Source organism: Pinus tabuliformis, chromosome 6 (genome assembly GCF_031772625.1).
Source record: "Pinus tabuliformis cultivar Carrire ecotype Pingquan chromosome 6, CPIR1, whole genome shotgun sequence".
NCBI classification, from domain to species: Eukaryota; Viridiplantae; Streptophyta; class Pinopsida; order Pinales; family Pinaceae; genus Pinus; species Pinus tabuliformis.
Window position 1 is genome coordinate 1858082282 of NC_142292.1, and position 24986 is coordinate 1858107267.

General features: G+C 35.7%; 1 pseudogene; it reads left to right on the top strand.

The window, feature by feature from the left end:
- The first annotated feature begins 10126 nt into the window (after positions 1-10126).
- Positions 10127-18476, top strand: LOC149266491 (heat shock cognate 70 kDa protein-like; annotated as a pseudogene).
- The last annotated feature ends 6510 nt before the right edge of the window (positions 18477-24986 follow it).

Below are 24986 nucleotides of genomic sequence, written 5' to 3' on the forward strand. Positions count from 1 at the left end.
TCCATTTCACTCCAATTACTTCTTTTCCTTGTGGAAGGTTCACTAACTCCCATGTGTCATTCTTTTCTATTGCTTCTATTTCTTCCTCCATTGCCGCAACCCATTTTTCTTCTTTGACTGCATCTTCAAAGTGGATTGGGTCATCTACATGACAAAACAAAGCAAATAATGAATTCAGACCAGCGCTGCTATCAACCTCATCTTGCTCATAAATTTCATTTAAATTTCTGAATTTTGGTCTTCTTGTGCTTACTGAAGATGGGCTTGACATGTCACTTGGTGTTGCGCTTTGTGGCGTGCTTGGAGAAGCACTTGCTTGACTGCGTGACGTTGTCCTATTATTTGTTGATGGTATCACTTGCTACATGTTTTTTTGTGATTGAATAGGAGTAGAGGGAGTCACTGTTGAGGAATTACTTGAAGCTGTTAATTCCTCTTTGCCCTCATATAGTATACATGCTTTCACATTTACTGTCTTCTCTAAACTTCCATCCCATGCTTCCTCTTCTATGAATTGCACATCTCTGTTGATTATGACCTTCTTGGTTAATGGATTGTAGAGTTCGTATGCCTTGGATTCATCACTGTATCCAACAAATACACATTTCTCCCCCTTGCTTTCCAACTTCTTCCTCAACTCATCCGGGACATGTGCATATGCCACACAACCAAAAACTCTCATGTGAGTGACACTATGCTTTCTTCCACTCCATGCCTCTTTAGGAACTATGTTCTGGACGCTTTTGGTTGGACATCTATTCAAGATATATGCTGCACAAGTGATAGCTTCAACCCAATAATCATTTGGCAAATGATTTTCCTTCAACATACTCCTTGCCATTTCCATAATGGTCCTATTCTTTCTTTCTGCCACACCATTTTGTTGAGGTGTATATATTGTTGTAAATTGCTTGTGAATTCCATGTTCCCTACAAAATCAAAGGAAGTCATTTGAGATGTATTCGCCACTTCTGTCAGTCCCAAGGACTTTAATGTAGTGTCCACTTTGCTTCTCAACACGAGCCTTGTATAGGCGAAAATGCTCAAACAATTCACTTTTCTGTTTTAGGAGATAGACCCATGTATTCCTTGTGTAGTCATCTATGAAGGTCAATAAATAGTGGCTGCCACCAATTGATGGTGTCTGCATTGGTCCACATAAATTTGAGTGGACAATCTCCAAAGGTGCCTTTGCCCTTACTGACTTTCCTACTGGAAATGTCTCTCTATGTTGCTTTCCCAAGATAAATCTTTCACATAGGCTGTCTGGTTTTTCTATGAGTGGCAAACCCTTCACCATGCCTTTCCTATGCAGAAAATTTAAACCTCCAAAGTTGAGATGACCAAATCGCAAATTCCATAACCAATTTTCATCTTTGACTTCTGCTTGATAGTTCACTTGTGTGATAACTGCCTCTTTTCTTCCATCCTCTTGTGATTTCAATGATAGTTGTGCTTGTGCACCTTCTTCCTTCAAATTTGATCTTATCTTTAGGGGAAACATTCTATTGTTTTTCATGTGAACATTTACAATCAATTTTCTTCTTGGAGGCCTATCCAAAATTGTGCACACATCATTTTTGAAAAAGTCATTGTAGCCCTTTTGCATGAGTTGTTCGATACTTATTCTGCTTCAAACCGGGGACAAAGTAAACATCTGAGATGTACTTCTTCTCCCCCTTATTTGTTGGGATATTAACTCTTCTTTTTCCCATGACAGAGACTTTGCTATCAGTCCCTAATGTCACTTCATATTTCACACTTTCATCTAGATTGGAAAACATTTCTATGTTTCCTGACATGTGGTTGCTACACCCTGAATCTAGATACCATATATCACTTTGTTTTTCTTATGCTACATTACAAGCTAAAAACATGTTGTCATCGTTTTGATTTTGTTTTGTGAAATTTACACTTGGTTTGTTACTAATGTCATATTGCTTCTTTCTACATTCATTTTCATAATGACCATACTTCTTACAATAATGACATTGGACTTGAGATTTATCATACCTCTGACCTTGTGCTTGATTTTGGCTGGGGCCTTGACTTGGAATTTGATTGTTGCCCCTGCCACTTTAGCTTGAAGGGATGCTTCTTCCACCTTTGTGTGGGCTTCTTCCTCTTCCTCTAGCATATGACCTTCCTCTACCTCGACCTTGACCAAAGGAAACTTGTGTCTTGAAGGCATGCTCTAATGACGAGCTTGTTGCTCTATTCAGTCTATGTTCATGAGAAATCAGTGATGCATGAAACTCGTCCAATGAGAACTGTGAGAGATCCTTTGTCTCTTCTATGGCCACAACAATGGCATCAAACCTTGCTGGCAAACTTCTCAAATCTTTCTCAACTATTCTCCTTTCTTCAAGTGTCTCACCATGAGACCTAATTTGAGTAACCAACACAAATATATGTGTAAAAAATGAGTCTACATTCTTAAACTCTTTCATACAATGTGTTTCAAAGTCCCTTCTCAACATTTTTAGCTTTGTTGTCTTGACTTTTTCCATGCCTTGGTATGTTGTATGGAGGGTGTCCCATGCTTGCTTGGACTTTGTTGTTGTTGCAACCCTTGGGAAAATACTTTCATGAACTGCTTGAAAAATATAGAACAAAGCTTTTGAATCCTTCTTCCTGTTGTCCCTTAACAAATCTCTTTTTGCTTGATACAAGGCATTGTATGTTGTTTCATCTGCTGCTTCTTGAAAACCATTCTCCACAAAATCCCAAATGTTTTGAGATGGAAACAAGACCTTCATTGTAATAGCCCAATAATCATAATGTTTGCCATTAATGTTAGGGTCCAACCCTAACCCCTTTATTTATGTAATAGGGTCGAATCATAGTTATAGTTAGTTAAAGAGTCAATAAAGCCCGTATTAATAATTGTAAGTGGTTGGCCCGCATTCAAAGAAAGGAACCACAGTTAGATGCAAACAGGCCATGGTATTAGATAGATGGTATTGAGAGAACCATGGTACTGACACATGGTATTGCATGTATGAATCCTGTATAAAGGACAGAGACTCCCCATTGAGGAGCATCGTGTCTTATTTTGTAATCGAGCTCTGCTCTTTTAGAGGTTTCCCCCTCAAAGAGGCAAGTGAACATTGATTTCATCTCTGAATAATAAAATACTTGTTGTTTTTTCTCATTTTGTTCAGTGTTCTCGGTTGTATTTCTTCATATATTTGGTATTTCGACATCTTCTCGCAGGTCAAGAGCATAATAAGTGGTATCAGAGTGCTTTCCAGGGTCGGTGGTATCTCCATTTTTAGTAGAATTTTTTTTTAGGCTAGAGACGTGTTCCAGCGTCTTTAAACCACGGAATCTATCGTTGAGTGGATAAACCTGCAGATTTGGGAAGGTAGGCACACAGGAAATACAAGGGTGGTCATGCTTGTTGGACTCCCTTGTAACCCCTATGCATACCCCTTCGAGTAGTAGCGCATTAGACAAAACCACGCACGAACTGTCTTCCACGTACCCTCTGGGTATATTGGAAGCCCCCTAGGCTCACATGAAACCTCGCCTTAAATAAACTGTCAGCCATATTGCTGCTACAATACACTGAGAATAGCACTCGGGGAGATTACTCACGCGTACGATAGGGTAGTCGCGTAGTACGGCTAAGGGTATGGTTGATCCTCCTTAGTTAGTGCCATAAAAGATTGGGCTGAGTACTACTATTGGACCCTTATGTATATTGCAATTTGTAGCACTTGACATTCCTTGAGACCATAGTTCCCTCGTCTCTTTGAAGATCGCCCATTATTTTCTTTGCTAGATCAAATCTAGTAGTTGGGGTTCTGTCGCCACCGCAATAATCAGATCCACCAGTTGAGGGTCTACTGCCATAGTACCATTCAGATCTAGCAGCTCGGGTTCTGTCGTTGCTGCAATCCAACTCACATTCAACAATTGAGGGTTTCGCAGGAAGATCTGACCATTTGTGTAGGGAGGCTTGTGGCTCCGATACTATGGGGCGATTCTCACAGGACATTGGGATGGATTAAGTTTTCCGGAAATTGGCCACTGCAGTATTGATAAGCGAGGGGAGTAAAACTCCATTCGGAGTTTAAAAAAAGTGTTTGAGGCCTTCCCAGGACGCTTATAAGAGACTTAGCCCATAAGAATTAAGACGACGAGTTGATCGAGGTGGTACCATTCACTTGTCAGCTTCAATTTTCGGGTGGTCCCAAATTTTTTCAAAGTGACGACAAGTGACCAGGATCTGTGTATGGTAGAAACCAGAGCTCAAGCCATGGCCAACGAGAAGATTGAGAGCCTTGAAAAACAGTTGGCTTCTTTCAAGAGCCTAGTGGACCAGATGCAACAATTCATGTACACATTCACAAGGGGCAAGTCGAGGTTACAATCAGGGGCACATGGGTTTGGTGAAGACCTTGAAGGCAAATCTAGCCATCATATTCACTTCCATGGAAATCACCAAAATTCCCACCCTCGACCACCCAAGCCGGACATGTACAAATTTGATGGCTCTAATCCGGCAATATGGGTAGCACAAATGGACCAATATTTCACTTTGAATGATATCGTAGATGATGAAACTAACTTATGCGTGGGAGGCCTTTACTTGGACCAACAGAGATGGAAATGGTGGAAGTGGCATCGGAAATGCTATCCCAGGAAAATTACTTGGCAAGTGTTCTCAAAATCCATTTGTGACCGCTTTGATGCGAATCTAATTTTTTGGGTCATCTTACTAAGCTCCGAAAGACAGGCACGATAAAAGACTACATTACAACCTTTGAGACATTGGTCAACTGCACAGAAGGTCTGGGAGGTTAATTCTACTTGGAATGTTTTATAAGTGGTCTCAAAGAATCCATCCAAGCCCATGTCCAGAGGCACCACCCACCCACATGGATGGACGCTTGCAAAAAGGCTATCGAAGTGGAACGTGCTTTAGTTGCCCAGTCACCTTGTCCAAATTTCATAGCCAAGGGACGCCCCACCCAGGCTCAGGGCACTACCCAAACACTTAAGGTTCAAAAGGTGTCCCCCGCAGAAATGGCTGAAAGAAGAAAACAAGGATTGTGTTACTACTATGATGACAAATACTCCCCGGGGCATAAATGCAAGGAACCCAAATTCTTCCAAATTGATGTTACTGATCACAACTCATCTGAGGAAGCCCCACCCCTTGAGGGACCAGAGGAGGAAGATGAGGACACCCAACAGGACAATGAGCTCCCAGCTACGCCAGAAGAACCAGTTATCTCACTACATGCTTTGGCAGGCATTTCTACGCCCCAAACTCTCAAAATCAAAGGTTTTATTAAGCATCACCCTATAGTAGTATTGATTGAGCACTCATAACTTTATCCATCAGAGAGTCACTAAAGTTGTTCATTGTTTTGTCAGGGCAGTCTCTAATTTCCAGGTCCAGATTGTTGATGGGGGGACAATGAAATGTGAAGGTTGCTGCGAAAATATCAAACTTTAGATGGGAGATTACCACCTAAAGACCCACATGTTTGCCATCAACATGGGTGGTTGTGACATTGTCTTGGGTGCTGAATGGCTTCGCACACTAGGCCCAATCACAATGGATTTCCAGGAGTTATATATGAGTTTTAAGCAGAATGACCACATGCATACCCTCCGTGGACTCCAAGCAGGTGCTCCTTCTATCATCAGCTCGCATCGAATGGAAAAGTTGTTGAAAAAGGGCCATCATGGAGTTATCGCCCAATTTAATGCCATCCAGGCCATCGAGCCCACTACTCTTCATATTCATCCTGAGATGCAACAGGTCTTAAACCGCCACCAGCAAGTCTTTGACAAACCTAAAGAGCTTCCACCCTCTAGAGGGGAACATGATCATAGCATCACTTTGGTCCTAGGGGCACAACCGCCGAATGTGCGCCCATATAGATATCCTTTCGCCCAAAAGAATGAAATTGAAAAATCATCAAGGAACTCCTAGAAGCTGGTGTCATTTGTCTTAGCATCAGTCCTTATTCATCACCAATGGTCATGGTGCTCAAGAAATATGGGGAATAGCGCATGTGTCCAGACTTCGGGGCCCTCAACAAGCTCACGGTCAAAGATAAATTCCCTATCCCGGTTGTTGATGATTTGCTAGATGAACTAAATGGTGCTCAATGCTCTATTAAGCTAGATCTTCGCTCGAGCTATCACCAAATACATATGAAAGAAGTAGACAATCCCAAGACTATTTTCCAAACTCATGAATGCCATTATGAATTCTTGGTCATGCCATTTGGTCTCTGTAATGCCCCATCCACTTTTCAGGGCCTCATGAATCACCTGCTCAAACCATATCTCAGGAAATTTGTCCTCATTTTCTTTGATGACATTCTCATCTACAGCCTCACCTGGGAAAAACATCTTCAACATGTAGACCTGCTCTTGCAACTGCTCTGGAAGCATAAATTATTTGTCAAACTATACAAGTGCTCTTTTGGCATGGAAGAAGTCGAGTATTTGGGCCACATTGTGGGTCGTGAAGGTGTCAAGGTGGATCCCAAAAAGATCCAGGAAATGCAGGATTGGCCCCAACCAAAGACCTTGAAGAGTTTGAGGGAATTCTTTGGTCTCACAAGCTACTATCGCAAATTTTTCCGCAATTATGGTCGCATTGCTAAATCCCTCACTAACCTTCTCAAAAAAAAAATATTCCTCTGGCCTGAGAAAGCACGACAGGCCTTTACAGCTCTCAAACAGGCCATGTGTTCCACTCCTTTATTGGCACTACCCGACTTCACCAAATCTTTTATGATTGAATGTGATGCTTCAGGTACTGGTATTGGGGTTTTCTTAGTGTAGGAAGGTCGACCCTTGGCTTTCACCAGCTAACAACTAAGTGGGAAACATCTGGGACAATCTACCTATGAGAAGGACATGGTGGCCATCTTACATGTGGTAGACACCAAGCGACCATACTTATTGGGGTGGCATTTCTAAATTTACACAGACCATCAAAGCCTCAAATATTTTTTGAAGCAAAGTCTATCCTCGCCCCAGCAAAATAAATGGCTAGCCAAAATGCTGGGATATGATTATGAGATAATTTACAAGAAAGGCTACGAAAATGTATTAGCGGATGCTTTATCACGCCAATTTGAGGATGACAACACCCTGCTATCAATCTCTCTTCCCATTCTAGATTGGATTGAAGAAGCCTGCAGGGAATGGTTGTCACATCCCTCTCTCTCCCAACTCATTAATAACTTGAGAGTAGATCCTAATTCCACAGTGGGCTACCCTTGGAAGGATGAGATTCTTCGCTACAAGGATAGAGTAGTGATATTGTTGACATCCACCCTCAAAACGCACATTTTGGCAGAGTTGCACTCATCTCCCAATACAGGCCATGCAGGCTTTCAGAAGACTTATGCTCGCACTCGTCATTCCTTCTTTTGAACAGGCATGAACACTAGCATTCTTACTTTTGTGGTTGAATGTGATGTGTGTCAATGCCACAAAGGAGAAATAGTTAAGCCCCCAGGCACCTTACAACCATTTCCCATCCTTGCCTCAATCTGGACGGATGTTTCTATGGATTTCATTACTGGTCTTCCGAAGTTAGGCAACAAGTCAGTCATCATGGTGGTTGTGGACAAACTTTCTAAATATGCTCACTTTTGCGCCTTAACCCACCCATTTACCCCCACTTTGGTGGCTCAAGATTTCATGGACCAGATCTTCAAACTGCATGGCATGCCCACTTCCATTGTGTCTAATTGTGACCCAACCTTCACCAGTAACTTTTGACAAGAACTTTTCAAGCTACAAGGCACCCAACTCCAACTAAGTACTTCATATCATCCCCAAACTTATGGTCAAACTGAAGCAGTCAACAAATGTTTGGAGACCTACTTAAGGTGCTTCACTTCAAAAAAGCAACATCAATGGGTATAGTGGTTACCTCTAACTAAATGGTGGTATAATACTAACTATCATACCGCCACCAAGATGACTCCATATGAAGCAATGTATGGTTAACTCCCACCTTCACCTACTTCTTATCTCCTCGGATGCTCTAAGGTGCAAGTAGTGGATCAACTCCTATAGAACCGTGCAACCATGCTAGCCTGTCTCAAAGATAATCTCCATCAAGCTCAGAAGTGCATGAAGCAACACACATAACAACATTCTTCAAAGTGCACATTTCGAGAAAGGGGATCAGGTATTTTTTAGGCTGCAACCATACAAGCAAACATCACTCAAAGACAAGGGCTCTCAGAAATTAGCTCCAAAATTCTACGGACCTTATTAAGTACTTCAGCGCATTGGAGAAGTAGCTTGCAAGCTAGCCTTGCCACCAACTGCAAAAATCCATCCGTCTTCCATGTATCATGCCTCAAGAAAGTGGTGGGGAACAATTACAGAATTCAAACCAGTCTACCCGAATTGGATGAAGAAGATTCACTATGGCTCCAACCTGGACAAGTCCTCGACAAGCGAAAACATCTGCGCAGCTGCACCATCAAGGAAGTCTTCGTCAAGTGGAAAGACACCTCTCCAGAAGATGCGACATGGGAACCAACCACTATTCTTCAGCAGTTCCCGCAGCTTCAGCCTTGAGGACAAGGTTGTTTTTTATGGGGGAGGGCATGTTAGGGTCCAACCCTAACCCATTTATTTATTTAATAGGGTCGATATAGTTAGTTAAAGAGTTAATAAAGAATGTATTAATAATTGTAAGTGGTTGACACGCATTTAAAAAAAAGGGACCACAGTTAGTTGCAAATGGGCCATGGTATTAGATAGATGGTATTGAGAGAACCATGGTACTGACCCATGGTGTTGCATGTATGAATCCTATATAAAGGATAGAGAATCTCTATTGAGGAGCTTCATGTCTTGTTTTGTAATCGAGCTCTTCTCTGTTGGAGGTTGCCCCCTTGAAGAGACAAGTGAACATTGCTTTCATCTCTGAATAATAAAATATTTGTTGTTTTTTCTCATTTTGTTTTGTGTTATGGATTCTATTTGTTTTGTGACATCTTCTCGCAGGTCAAAAGCATAACAATTAAACTGAGGTATATGAAGATTAGTCAAACTTGTGCTTGATGTTTAATTGCTAGCGATTAAAATTATTATTTCCAACAAAAATCTCACCCAAATTTCCACTGTTTTCTAACCAAATTGTAACCTCATTAGACTACTCTCCTATTTTTAGATAAGATAAATCAACGATATTAAGATAGGATTCATATTTGCAAGATCCGTTCTAACTCTTTAAACCGTTTGATTGAAATTAATATTGTTAATTTCAAGATCCTCTATGACTCTTTAAACCCTGCCGATGATAATTTTGATATTGGGACATGTGAGAGATAGGATTCATAAATGCAAGATCCGCTATAACTCCAAGGTGATCATCAGATATCTTTAAAGCATGCCGATGATAATTTTGATCGGATAAATCAACGATATTGGGGCATGTGAGAGATAGGATTCATAATTGCAAGATCCGCTATAACTCCAAGGTGATCATAGGATAGCTTTAGCGAGAGATAAGAGTCTTCCGAACACTTTTAAAGGCCATGTTTTAAAACGCTTTAAATTGCATAGCTTCTCGTTATAACGTTAGTTATTGGATAACTGTTATGACTCTGATCACTTATTGACATTTAAAGTGTGATAACTCTAGATCGGATAAATCAACGACGTCGGGCATGTGAGAGATAGGATTCATAATTGCAAAATCCGTTTTAACTCTAAGCTGATCTATCTTTAGCGAGAGAGAGTCTTCGGAAGAATATTAAAGGCCGTGTTTTAAAACGCTTTAAATTGTATAGCCTCTCCTAATAACAGACCATGGTACTAATTCCTTCAACCGTAAAGGTATAAATAACGTCTTACTTCCATGGTAATGAAATCTCCGTGGAGCACACTAACCCACTTTGTGGTCACTTCATGTCATATCTAAAAGATTGTGGTCACCGCATATGAAGATTAGGGTTGCCTTCCAATTAATTTTCATTATTGCATTTCCACAGTAACTAGCCGTTATTTTTTTGGTTTAAATTGCCTCCCCCACTATTCTCTATGCATAGGGTTTTGGTTTCCTTATTGGGTGATTTCCCTCCTTCCGGTGTGTCGTAATTTTGTGATTATTCGAATAGAGATGGACGCTAAAGTCGAACTGGACGCTAAAGGCAAAGGGAAGGCAATTGGCATCGATCTTGGAACAACCTACAGTTGCGTTGCAGTATGGCAACACGACAGAGTTGCAATCATTGTCAATGATCAGGGAAACAGAGCCACTCCTTCTGCCGTTGCGTTTACACTAGCTGAGAGGCTCGTTGGGGACAGTGCCCATTATTGGAGCGCCATAGATCACCACAACACCGTCTTCGATGTCAAAAGACTTATTGGAAGGCGATTCAGCGATTCCTCTGTGCAGAGTGACATGAAACTATGGCCCTTCACTGTAGTCTCCGGAGACAATGGAAAGCCTCTCATCCAAGTTCAGTACAAAGGCCAGAGGAAGGAGTTTGCAGCCGAAGAGATATCCTCCATGGTTTTAGTGAAAATGAAGACAATAGCTGAAGCATATCTTGGCTTTGATGTCGAGGATGCTGTGATAACTGTGCCTGCCTATTTCAGCGATTCTCAGAGGATGGCCACGAAACATGCCGCTCTTATTGCTGGAGTTAACGTCATGAGAATCATTAATGAACCCACAGCAGCAGCTATAGCTTATGGGTTTGAAACTGGCCTTCACTTGTCCAATGATAAGAAAGCAATCCTGGTTTTTGACTTGGGTCGAGGAACATGCGATGTTTCTGTTCTCACTTTTCAGAATACCCAATTGTTGGGGATTTTTCTGGTAAAATCTCAAAAACAAACAATCTGAACACACACAGAGACAATGCTCTGTTTTTCTCTTTCCACAGGATCTTTTGCACAGGGAAGCCTTTTAATAAAAATTCTCAGAACAGAGTATTACACAGCCATAAAAATCCTTGTATTCATTAAAATATAAAATGCATGAAACAACATTCATCCTCTTTCACTCAGAGGGATTTACCAAAAATACATTCAGCCAACTCTGATACATATTCATCCTCTTTGCTGAGAGGGATTCACCAAAATATTTCAACCAATAAAAACTACTATGTCTCCTCCTGAGAATTTACTGAGCTAGGTTTACTGCTGTAAAACCCCTTTTACATTCACTGCTATGAAAAACTATTTTACACTTACTGCTGTAAAAATAAATTTACATATATTCCTGTAAAAAGAACTTTTACATTACATTCGTTGTGAGGTGAAAAACCATTTCTTTACCCACACCATTTACACTGCTGTGTAATACATTTCTTCATCCGCTCCTCATTTTCTCTATTCGCACTGCTGTGCATTCATCCTTGCAAAAACAAATCAACACATAAAAACCATCTGCTGCTCCCCTATTCTTTTGCTGCCGCGAGCTCACACATTGCACTGCTGTGCAACCTTCGTTTGTTTTTCGCTGCTACCCTGTTCTTTGCTGCCTCACATTTTTTTTATCCCATGTGCGAATATATATATTATTACAACAACAACAAGCATATTTCACTTGGCTCGTTATAAAAAAAATTACCACTAAACATTATTTACAATCGTGGTTTTTATAATATATATGGTCAACGCTTTTATAAAACATAACACATATAATATATGTGCCCATACCGCCGTGTGGTTGAAATTTAATGTTTTTACCAAACACTTACAAACCACATAACTATGCATTTAAATCCTTTTGCAGACTGGAGTGGCGGTCAACCAAACTTAGTTTTCACTCCACGCAAAATCATTAATGCAAACTTGAATGCATGTTGAAGCAATGGACGGCAGAGAATAGTGGAGCAGATCGAACGGCGGACGGAGATATCGGGAGGCCTTACTTGACTGAACGATAGCACCCGAGAAATGACGTCTGCTTACGTATGCTGAGAACCACGCGGCAGCACTATATTATATCGGGCTCAAAAATACGGAAACCACTTTCACGCAAAAGCGGTCCGATACGCATCAAGGTGGTTTGTTGGTTTGGCACCGGCGGTTTTGGGTGCAGCATGCTGACTGAGTTGCTCTCCACGTCCGCCTGCAATTGGAATTAATATTCCAACACTCCCCTTTAATTTCAACTGCTGGGCATTCTATTATACCCAAACACTTCCTCACATAGAGGGATTCACCAATCTTCCTCACATAGAGGGATTCACCAACTGCTTCTGATGCAGTTCCACAAACAACAAAATAGTCTTCCTCTTAATAGAGGGTTTCACCTGTGATTGTGCTAAAGAGCACCTTCCTCATGACAGAGGGATTCACCCGAGATTGTGCTGAAGAGTGCCTTCCTCTTTAACAGAGGGTTTCACCAAACGACTGCTTCAAGTGCAGTTCCAAAACAAAACATTCATTGCACTGTTGTGCATACCCATTACATTGTTCTTTTATGCTGCTGCATATTCTCTGCTGCACTGTTGTGCCATCTTCTTTGCTGCATCTACCCCACACTGTTGTGTCTGCTCCACGCTACTGCGTCTACACCTGCATTGCTGTGCGTTTCACTACTTGCTATTGTGTTGCTGCACTTCACTTACATTTCTTTACAAACTCTGCATTGTTGTGCGTTAATAAAAAAATTCTTACATATGTGTTGCTGCGCCTTCCCTTTCTCACATTCACACTGTTGTGTGAGAATTCTTCACTTGTGCACTTATGCGTGCTTCCCTTCTTCACAATGGGAAAACTTTTCTTCACGCTGCTGCACCTCTCTTGCTTTGGTTTCATTTTCTTCGCACTGATGTGCTTCTCCTTCTTGTCATCACACTGCTGTCTTTTTCTTATGCACTGTTGTCCATACCCATAACCATAGACTCTGTCTCCCCTGGGTTTTATTCGCTGCTGTGTTGCCACTGCAATTTGCACTACTGTGCGTATTTCATTTCATCACACTGCTGTGCCCATACACTAACTCTTTACTCTGCATTACTTGCATATAAAAAGAAATCATCCTCACGCTGCTGCGCTTCATTCTCCACACAAAAAAAATTAACACGGGCTGCCCCTGTTCCTTTTTACACCCTTGCTTCACACAATCTTCGTCTTCATTTTTTTTATTTACACAATGCACTGCTGTGCATATATTGGATTTCGGTTCAATGAACAACACACTCACTGCACTTTCATTTACTGCTGTAAAGAAAAATTTCTTTTACATGTGCTGCTGCCCATTACATTTCGTTTCATCAACAACAAAAAAAAATAAAAAATTTCATGCTGCTGCATTTTTCATATTCACATTGCTGTGTGAAAAATTTCATTGCATTCTCAAACACTGGGCATTTACGCTCTGCTGCGTTTTGCCCTCTTCTCATTTTCTTCTCACTGCTTTGCGCTTTCATTGCCAATACAAAACATTTCCATCTGCTGTGTATTACACTCACTCTGCTGTGAGTATATTCTCTCATATTACATAAAAGGAAAACTACATTCCATTGCTATGCATTTCAATGCATGTGCTCCACAAAAAAAAATTCTATGCTGCCCCTGTTCTATGTTTTGGCTTCACACTGCTGTGCGGGTCTCCTTGCTTTGCATTACAATGCATATACAATGCATATAATTCACATCTAATTCATCTTCATTTTCACTCACACAGTGTTGTGCATTCTACTGCTTCTCATTTTTCTTATCGCGCTGCTGCACTTCTCATTTCAACGCTGCCCCTTTTTCTTCTCCGCACTTCTGTGCATATTGCATTGCATATGTGATAAAAAAAAAATTCAACACTGCTGCATATTACATTTCAGAGGGATTAACAACAAAAAAAATTCATTTGCGCTCTGTTGCGCTGCAATACATCCTCCACGCAATCTCCATGCCCTGCAAATTTTTTTTCTCTGCTTTTATGGCAGATTTAATTCCATATCTCTCCCCTATAAAAAGATCTTCATCAAAGAGTGACTGTTAAAACAGTTCAGCAATTATGATAAAAAAAATTACAGGCTCCCCTTAATTGTATGCATCATCTTCTTTCAGCGAAGTTTTCTTAAAAGAAACTTAGATCAACTAGAGAGCTCAAGGGGCTTTCAGACTGTATTTCTTTCCTTCTCCATACTTGTGTAACTTTCTTCTTTTGTGTGGGTCTAGCTTGCATAGGAGCCCATCTTAAGTTACAGTCACGTGCCATATGCCCAATGTTATGACACTTGAAACATTCTACATTGTTCATGAATAAGAATTCATGATTTCTTCTTGCAAAATTATTTCTTGGAGATTGTCGGAGACTACAACATCTATCTCTATGAAATGCTCTACAGTCTTTTGCCATATGACCAAAGTTTGAGCAAGAGTAACAATAACCATAAAATGAACTTTGGTACCTGGGAGATGGAGGTTTCCTTGATGTACTTCTGAAGCCTTGCTGCCTTGAGATCCTTTGATGATAACCATTGCATCTTGCCTCTTTGACATCAGCTACATTTCTTCTTGGAGCTGGTTTTCTGCTTGGAGTAGGATTTCTTCTATTGTACCCATGATCTTTCTCCTTGCCTTTGCTGGAACTAGGAGCATCACCATTTCTTTCTGGCTTCTTCACATCTCCTTTGCTTAAAGCATTTTCATTCTTGTTTGAGGGTTCACCTACATACCCAAGTCCTGATTTATCAGATGGAGATCTGTGATAGCTGAGCATGTCATCCAAGGCTTGAGAGCTCTTCATGATTTTGTTCATCCCTTCAACCTTTTTCTTAAGGAGGACAATCTCTTCTTCCAATCTTTCACATTCATTATTCTTCTTTTCAAGTTGTTCCTCAGTCTCTTCTTTGCTACGAGTAGCTTCAGCTGCTGTTATTTTAAGAGAGATGATATCTGTCTTCATTTTGGAGAGTTCTGCTTGACTGCTCTCCATTTTCTTTTCAGCTCCTTGTGTCTGCTTCCTGGCTTCTTGTAGTTCAGACTTAAGGGAGGAAACCTCTACCTTGTACTGTCCAATCTCTTCTACAAGCTTGTTCACTCTCTTGTGCCTTTGTTCAAGTTGACTTAACAAGGCATCTTCCTGCTTCTTTGCTTTATTCAACTGATTTGTCATTGATATGACTTCTTCATAATGTTTCCTCTTGCTTTCATCAAGTTCCTTCTTAAGCTTGGCGAGCTCTTCATCCTTTTCTTTTATTTGAAGTTTGATGAAGTTAATCTTCTCACATTCAGCTTCTATGATGGGTTCAGAATTTTCTTCTTCACTGATGGTCATGGTCAGTGCTCCCTTTGCATGAAGGTCATGCAGTCTGTCCCAAATATCCTTTGCTGATGAATATTTTCCTAGATTCTTCTTTATAGAATCAGGCAGTCCATCCAAGATAGTCTTTGCTGCGTGTGCATCATACTCCATGGATTCTTTATCCATCTTGCTATCATCAATCACTGATTCCCAGATTTCAATCCCTTGAGACTGTAAGACAGCCCTCATTTTTATTTCCCACATATCAAAATTTCCATTAAACTTTGAAGCCTCAAATAGAATGCTTTCAAATAGATTGTCTTCTATTTTAGTAGAAGAGGGAGACACATTTTTAAGAGGTTTGGAGACCTTTTTCTTTGACCTTGCCATTCTTAACTGTGTTTAAAATACCTGACTGTGTTTTTAAAATCACTGACTGTTTCTTCAACAGCAACACATAAAAACTTTGAGAAATACCTGAACTCTTTTGCTTAAGACTTCACTCTGCTGGAGAAGCTTTCTCTGCTGCAACAAGATTCTTTCCTTCAGCTTCTTTGACACTTTTAAAGAGCCTGAACCAACTCTGTCACCATCAAAGAGCCTGGACCAGCTCTGATACCACTGTTGGGGATTTTTCTGGTAAAATCCCAAAAACAAACAATCTGAACACACACAGAGACAATGCTCTGTTTTTCTCTTTCCACAGGGAAGCCTTTTAATAAAAATTCTCAGAACAGAGTATTACACAGCCATAAAAATCTTTGTATTCATTAAAATATAAAATCCCGGAAACAACATTCTTCAGCCAACTCTGATACATATTCATCCTCTTTGCTGAGAGGGATTCACCAAAATATTTCAACCAATAAAAACTACTATGTCTCCTCCTGAGAATTTACTGAGCTAGGTTTACTGCTGTAAAACCCCTTTTACATTCACTGTTGTGAAAAACTATTTTACACTTACTGCTGTAAAAATAAATTTACATATATTCCTGTAAAAAGAACTTTTACATTACATTCGCTGTGAGGTGAAAAACCATTTCTTTACCCACACCATTTACACTGCTGTGTAATACATTTCTTCATCCGCTCCTTGTTTTCTCTATTCGCACTGCTATGCATTCATCCTTGCAAAAACAAATCAACACATAAAAACCATGTGCTACTCCCCTATTCTTTTGCTGCCGCGAGTTCACACATTGCACTGCTGTGCAACCTTCCTTTGTTTTTCGCTGCTACCTTGTTCTTTGCTGCCTCATATTTTTTTTATCCCATGTGCGAATATATATATTATTACAACAACAACAAGCATATTTCACTTGGCTCGTTATAAAAAAATTTACCACTAAACATTATTTACAATCGTGGTTTTTATAATATATATATGGTCAACGCTTTTATAAAACATAACACATATAATATATGTGCCCATACCGCCGTGTGGTTGAAATTTAATGTTTTTACCAAACACTTACGAACCACATAACTATGCATTTAAATCCTTTTGCAGACTGGAGTGGGGGTCAACCAAACTTAGTTTTCACTCCACGCAAAATCATTAATGCAAACTTGAATGCATGTTGAAGCAATGGACGGCAGAGAATAGTGGAGCAGATCGAACGGCGGACGGAGATATCGGGAGGCCTTACTTCACTGAACGATAGCACCCGAGAAATGACGTCTGCTTACGTATGCTGAGAACCACGCGGCAGCACTATATTATATCGGGCTCAAAAATACGGAAACCACTTTCACGCAAAAGCGGTCCGATACGCATCAAGGTGGTTTGTTGGTTTGGCACCGGCGGTTTTGGGTGCAGCGTGCTGATTGAGTTGAAATGACGTCTGCTTACGTATGCTGAGAACCACGCGGCAGCACTATATTATATCGGGCTCAAAAATACGGAAACCACTTTCACGCAAAAGCGGTCCGATACGCATCAAGGTGGTTTGTTGGTTTGGCACCGGCGGTTTTGGGTGCAGCGTGCTGACTGAGTTGCTCTCCACGTCCGCCTGCAGTTGGAATTAATATTCCAACACCAATTAGTGGTAAAGGCTGTTGGAGGGGATATGCATTTGGGCGGTAGAGATTTTGACACGAGAATGCTAAATTATTGTGCTCAACAGTTCAACAAAAAAAACAAAGTGGACTTGAGGTTAAGTTATAAAGCTCTAGGGAGACTCTGCTCTGAATGCGAAAGGGCAAAAAGAAGTCTGTCTTCTGCCGTAGAAACTGTTATAAATATTGACTCTCTCTACAAAGGACTAAACTTTCACCTGAAGATTACGAGGGCCAAATTCGAAGCCCTAAATGCCGAATTGTTCGAAAAGTGCATGAAAATAGTCCAGAAGTGTCTGGGAGACGCTACAATGACCGAAGAGGAGATTTACCATGTAATATTAGTAGGAGGTTCCACGCGCATTCCAAAGGTACAGGAACTGCTGAAGCAATTCTTTCAAGGAAAGCAACTCTGCAAAAGTATAAATCCTGATGAAGCTGTTGTATACAGAGTGCACTTCAGGCGGCGGCCATGAGCAATGAGGGCGTCCACTTAGTCCTTATGGACGTCACGCCTTTGAGTCTGGGAATCCAGAATGACGCTGGTGCGATGGTTGTAGTCGTTCCTAGAAATACTCCCATTCCCACTCGAAGGGAGCACAATTGCACTACAGCGCGTGACAATCAGTTAAATGCATTGTTTTCAGTTTATGAAGGTGAGAGAGCTATGGCCGCAGACAACAATTTGTTGGGTCAATTTTCCTTGCATGGAATTTCGACAGCAAGACGTGGGGTGCCAAAGGTTAAAGTGGTTTTTGAAGTGGATGTCGATGGAATTCTCAAAGTGTCAGCCCGGGACGAGGGTAGCGGAGCATGTAATCACATTGTTACTCGGAACCACAGTGGTCGGTTGAGCAAAGAGGACATTGAGAGGATGCTGCATGACGCGAAGAGGTATCGGAGGGAGGATGAGGAAGCGAAAAGGGATCGTACCGCCCAATCCAAGTTGGAGAATTATGTTTACAATATGACAAATAGAGAGAGAGGCTAAAGCCACGGGAGCAATGAACATAAGCGGGTTGAAATATATCGAGCAAGTGCTTAGTAGTGTAGAGCAAGTGCTTAGTAGTGTAGAGGAGTGGTTACATGAAAACAAACATGCGAAGGCCAACGTATTCGAAGAGAAGTTGAAAATATTAAAAGAGATCTGCGGCCCATTCCCATATAGATCGCTCGGCCTTGATTTACTGTCCTTAGACTGATATCAGTACCAATGTTATTTCGTAGTCTAAACAGGCTGACGCTATATGCCTTTTTCTAGGCATATTACAATGTTTGACCAGGTACATATCTATTCTAGATTTATCGTTAAGCACTATCTGCCCCATGATTCTATTTGAAAGGCAGGCTGATGATGGAGATGATGTATCAGTTGATTTTGGAGTACAGGTGGAGAATATAATGTGGGCTTTACTGTTACTGTGTGATTGTGGATTTTATATCATGTAGACTTATTGTTACGGTGGGACTGTGGATTTAAATATTAATTCCAAAAGTGAGAACAGTTCAATTACAGCATTTTGAAAGGTGAGCTTAAATAGTTAACGGTAAAATCACATAATCTCATAAATAATATATTAAATTGATAGCATAAATGTTTGAGAAGTAATTAACTTCTAATTTTGATTAACCTTTACATAATAAATTAAGTCTATACTTTAAAATGTGATATTAAATTATTTAATAAATGGTTCAAAATAATCCCTTGCAACACCAAATTACAAATTCATTTTTACTTGGAGACTAGCATACGTTAGTATTTTTACATCATTTATAACTAGTCATTTTCATTCTCTAATTTAAATCATTTCAGCAAAACATAGTTAGTAATGACTTTAATAAGTGATTTAAATGTATTTATTATAATTAGAAAGAGTAAGTTTACTAAATAAATTCATTATAAATTATTTTATAAATATGTAAATGTTTTTAAATAATTTTTAATAAAAAAAAATCTTCACATTCATTTTTATACATGAATTTTATTTTTTTATAAATGGATGTGTGTAAGTATTTAATTTTAAATTTTATTAAACCATTAATTATTTCCTACCTAACATGCTATTAAAATATATTAAAGAAGAAGAGAAACCTCCGCTTTTTCTCTAAGTAACTAAATCATGTGACATGTTATCATTGTTCATTTAGCTGACAATAACATATCTAAGAGTTCAACAACCAAAAACTCACTGCTCCGAAGACAAAGAAAACCTGCATTTTCAATTGGCATCAATTAGTTTCACCAATGTGCCAACTTTAGATTAAAGGCATAACTCCTTGTAAAGGAAAGCAACCCACCAAGGAAAATTGAAATTTTTTCCTTTGCGACCATGCCTCACTCTTCACTACTAGGCTCAAAAGGGCTCGGTTTGGATATAATTTTCGCAAGGTAGTGTATTTCAAACGAAATTAAAAATTTGCATTGAGTTTCGAAATCATATACTTTTTCATTCATCAAATTCATAGTAGTAGAAATTACACAACCCCCAAATTATTTTAAAATACAAATTTTAATTCTACTAACTCCTTCTCAGGGTGCAATATTTGTAAATTACACCTATACATTAAAAATTAAAAGAATGAATTTCTTCATATCAAAATGAAAATATATTTTATAACTTCCTTTTACTTAAAAATATATATATATATATATATATAAATTTTTTATATATTAAATAATATAATTTTTTTAGAAAGTGTGATTTTCATATATAATAATGGCTCATATATATATATATATATAAATATAAAATTAAATTTAAAACTGTTAATTTAAAGTAAATTACTATATAAAATATTTTATGTTATTAATTAATTGAAAACTAATTTTATATTATTTTTAGTTTAATATAATGTTTGTGTTATTAAATTTTTACATTTATAAAAAATTAATTTAAAAAATATGTGTAACAAGATAAATTTGTGTAGTAGTATTAGTTGCTTCTCACAAACTCTTCTGTTTATAAGAAGCTTCTATATTTGTAAATCAGTTGCAACATCTAAATTTGTGAATAAAAAACAAGTCAGAAATGAAAAACTTTATGAAAAATAAAACACCAAAGCAATTTAATATTAATTTACTATTTAAAATTCCATCGATTTCTTAGTATTAATATCAATTATAAATATAAAGAAATAAAATAAAACTTGGTGAAAAACTATCTAAATTTTTAGTCATTCAAAATTTGATTTAAAAAACATTCATGTGTATTAAATGGAATGCTATTCAAAACTTTTAAATAATAATTAAAAACCTGAGTTGAATATATACAAATCATATCTAAATTTTTATTATCTGTATATTCATATAAGAATTGTTTTTCTTTTAAATTATTTATTTATTTTGTACTAAATACATGAGCATATTACAATTTTTATTGAATATAATATTAAATTGTTAAAAAAAATATTATTTTTAAATACTAGATTTATTTTTCTCACATATTATATTATGATTTTATAATATTAATTATTAATCTAAAATATTTTGATTAAATTTAAAATCAAATTTCATTATTTTAAATTATTGGAAAAAAAAAAACATTCATAAAATATTTAAATAATAATGAAAAAATAATAGCAATTCTATTTTCTCATTAATCTAAATATACATTCTAAATATACATTGGTTAAATATTTTGAACCTAAACTTTAAAATATAATACTACTTAACCTTTCGAAGATAAATATTAAAGAATGTAAATTATAAAATTATATAAAAAAATTATAAAAAAATATGTTAATAAATTTCAAATAATATAATTTTTAATTTTAAAAACTAAACTAACTTTTGTAAAACTCTTTGAACTGTAAAACTCTTTGAAGAATTAAATGTTCGTTTCACTTTTCCCACCTATACATTAAAAATTAAAAGAGTGAATTTCCTCATATCAAAATAAAAATATATTTTATAACTTGCCTTTTGCTTTATATATATATATATATATATATCTATATATATATATATATATATATATATATATTAAATAATATAGTTTTTATTGAAAGTGTGATTTAACCCTGTGTTGTTTATGGATTTTCATATATAATAATGGCCGATATATATATAAAAAATTAAGTTTAAAATTGTTAATTTAAAGTAAAGTACTATGTAAAATATTTTATGTTATTAATTAATTGAAAATTAATTTTATATTATTTTTAATTTAATATAATAATTGTGTTATTAAATTTTTTATTTTATAAAAAAAATTAATTTAAAAATTACGTGTAACAAGATAAATTTGTGTAGGAGTATTAGTTGCTTTTCACAAACTCTTTTGTTTATAAGAGGCTTTTATATTTGTCAATCAGTTGCAACATCTAAATTTGTGAATCAAAAAACAAGTCAGAAATGAAAATCTTTACGAAAAATAAAACACCAAAGTAATTTAATATTAATTTACTATTTAAAATTCTATCGATTTTCTTAGTGTTAATATCAATTATAAATATAAAGAAATAAGATAAAAGGTTGTGAAAAATTATTTAAATTTTTTAGTCATTCAAAATTTGATTTAAAAAACATTTATGCGTATTAAATGGAATACTATTCAAAATTTTTAAATAATAATTAAAAATATGAGTGGAATATATGCAAATCATATCTAAATTTCGATTATCTATATATTCATATAAGAATTGTTTTTCTTTTAAATTATTTATTTATTTTGTACTACATGAGCATATTACAATTTTTATTGAATATAATATTAAATTGTTAAAAAATATTATTTTTAAATATTAGATTTATTTTTCTCACATATTATATTATGATTTTATAATATTAATTATTAATCTAAAATATTTTGATTAAATTTAAATCAAATTTCATTATTTTAAATTATTGAAAAAAACATTCATAAAATATTTAAATAATAATGAAAAAATAATAATAATTTTATTTTCTCATTGATCTAAATATACATTGGTTTTAAATATTTTGAACCTAAACATAAAAAATAATAATAATTTTATTTTTCATTGATCTAAATATACATTGGTTTTAAATATTTTGAACCTAAACTTAAAAAACATAATACTACTTAATCTTTTGAAGATAAATATTAAAGAATGTAAAATTTGAAATTATATTAAAATATATATATATATATATATATATATATATTAATAAATTTCAAATAATATAATTTTTAATTTTAAAAACTAAACTAACTTGTGTAAAACTCTTTGAACTGTAAAACACTTTGAAGAATTAAATGTTCGTCCCATTTTTCCCACCTATACATTAAAAATTAAAAGAGAGAATTTCTTCTTATCAAAATAAAAATATATTTTATAACTTTGCCTTCTACTTAAAAAATATATATATCTTTTTTTATATATTAAATAATATAAATTTTTTTGAAAGTGTGATTTAACCATGTGTTATGTATGGATTTTCATATAATGGCTCATATATATATATATATAAATTAAGTTTAAAATTGTTAATTTAAAGTAAAGTACTATATAAAATATTTTATGTTATTAATTAATTGAAAATTAATTTTATATTATTTTTAGTTTAATATAATGATTGTGTTATTAAATTTTTATTTCTATAAAAGAATAATTTAAAAAATATCTGTAACAAGATAAATTTGTGTAGTAGTATTAGCTCTTTTTCACAAACTCTTTTGTTTATAAGAGGCTTCTATATTTGTCAATCAGTTGCAACATCTAAATTTGTGAATCAAAAGACAAGTCAAAAATGAAAATTTTTATGAAAAATAAAACACTAGAGTAATTTAATATTAATTTACTATTTAAAATTCCATCGATTTTCTTAGTGTTAATATCAATTGTAAATATAAAGAAATAAAATCAAACTTTGTGAAAAACTATCTAAATTTTTTAGTCATTCAAAATCTGATTTAAAAAACATTTATGTGTATTAAATGGAATACTATTCAAAAAAATTTAAATAATAATTAAAAATATGAGTTGAATATATGCAAATCATATCTAAATTTTCATTATCTATATATTCATATAAGAATTGTTTTTCTTTTAAATTATTTATTTATTTTGTACTAAATGAACATATTACAATTTTTATTGAATATAATATTAAATTATTAAAAATATTATTTTTAAATACTAGATTTATTTTTCTCACATATTATATTATGATTTTATAATATTAATTATTAATCTAAAATATTTTGATTAAATTTAAAATAAATCAAAATTCATTATTTTAAATTATTGGAAAAAAACCATTCATAAAATATTTAAATAACAATGAAAAAATAATAATAATTCTATTTTCTCATTAATCTAAATCTACATTGGTTTTAAATATTTTGAACCTAAATTTCAAAAACATAATACTACTTAATCTTTTGAAGATAAATATTAAAGAATGTAAATTTTAAAATTATATAAAAAAAGATTATAAAAAAATATGTTAATAAATTTCAAATAATATAATATTTAATTTTAAAAACTAAACTAACTTTTGGAAAAGTCTTTGAACCGTAAAACTCTTTGAAGAATTAAATGTTCGTCTCCTTTTTCACAATAATATAAAGTAGGCAACATTATAATAAATTCCAATAAACATTGACCAAGCTTTCATGGATAAATCACACTCGTGGATAATATTATTGGTGACCATTTTCGGTTGTGGTTGTCAATACTCGCCAATCCATTAGGTTAATAAAGGATGCCTCATTTCATAAGATATGCTTTATTACGATAACTCTTGTGACTTTTAGGTAATTGTATCTTTTCTTTTTCTTTTTCTTTTTTCTTTTTCTTTTTCTTTTTTCAAAAGGTGGAAAAACCTATCAAACTCAGTTTGTCAAACCAACATTGAGGACAGCCATCTCTGGCTGCTATCCGCGAATGTCAGTTGACACATCACTGTTATCAAGGAAAACCACGCCACCTGAAATAACCCGCTGGTGGTCCGTAAGGGAGCAGACTTTCACTACTGCCAGATGCCTCTGGGTCTTGGGCCGTTAACCTGTTTCCTTACGTCCAAGGAAGACGAGCTCTTAGCCAAGCAGAAGCAGTTTTAGGGCATACTCCAGGCCCAAGGTAATTGTATCTTTACAATTATATATATATATATATATATATATATATATATATATATGTGATAAATTTTATAATTAAAATTTTAGTATTTTTTATAAAATAATTATGAATTTTTTTTACTAGATTTTGGGAGTGTAGTATATTGGCAATGTATTATTTTGCTTGAAAACAAAGGTGGCATTTCAAATTATTTAATGGTGTATTTAATCTCACCTCACTCCTTGTAACATACGCCAATAACCTCACATGAAAATGCAAAGAGTTAGAATTTTTTTACACAAATTACCCACAAGTAATTATCTAAATCACTATTCTACATTCCTCATTAACCATTAGATAGAATGTTCATTAGTACATAAAGTAACTTTCAATAGAAGATAGTAAGTTGCATAACCCTTAACAACCACTGTTGTAGTATATTAACATAAATTTTCTTATGAACCTTGCATCCATTTCATGATTCCCTTAACCAAATTAATTAATCACATACTTGACATTATGATTATCACATCAGATAAGGAATCAACATCATCAAATTGACACAATAATCAATCACATCATTGAACACCGATATACCCTGGAAACCCCGTAGGGTGAAAACCAGCAAATGTTTAATTACACTCGTGAGGGTGTTCACCCTCACTCAATGGCTTATAAGGGAGTGC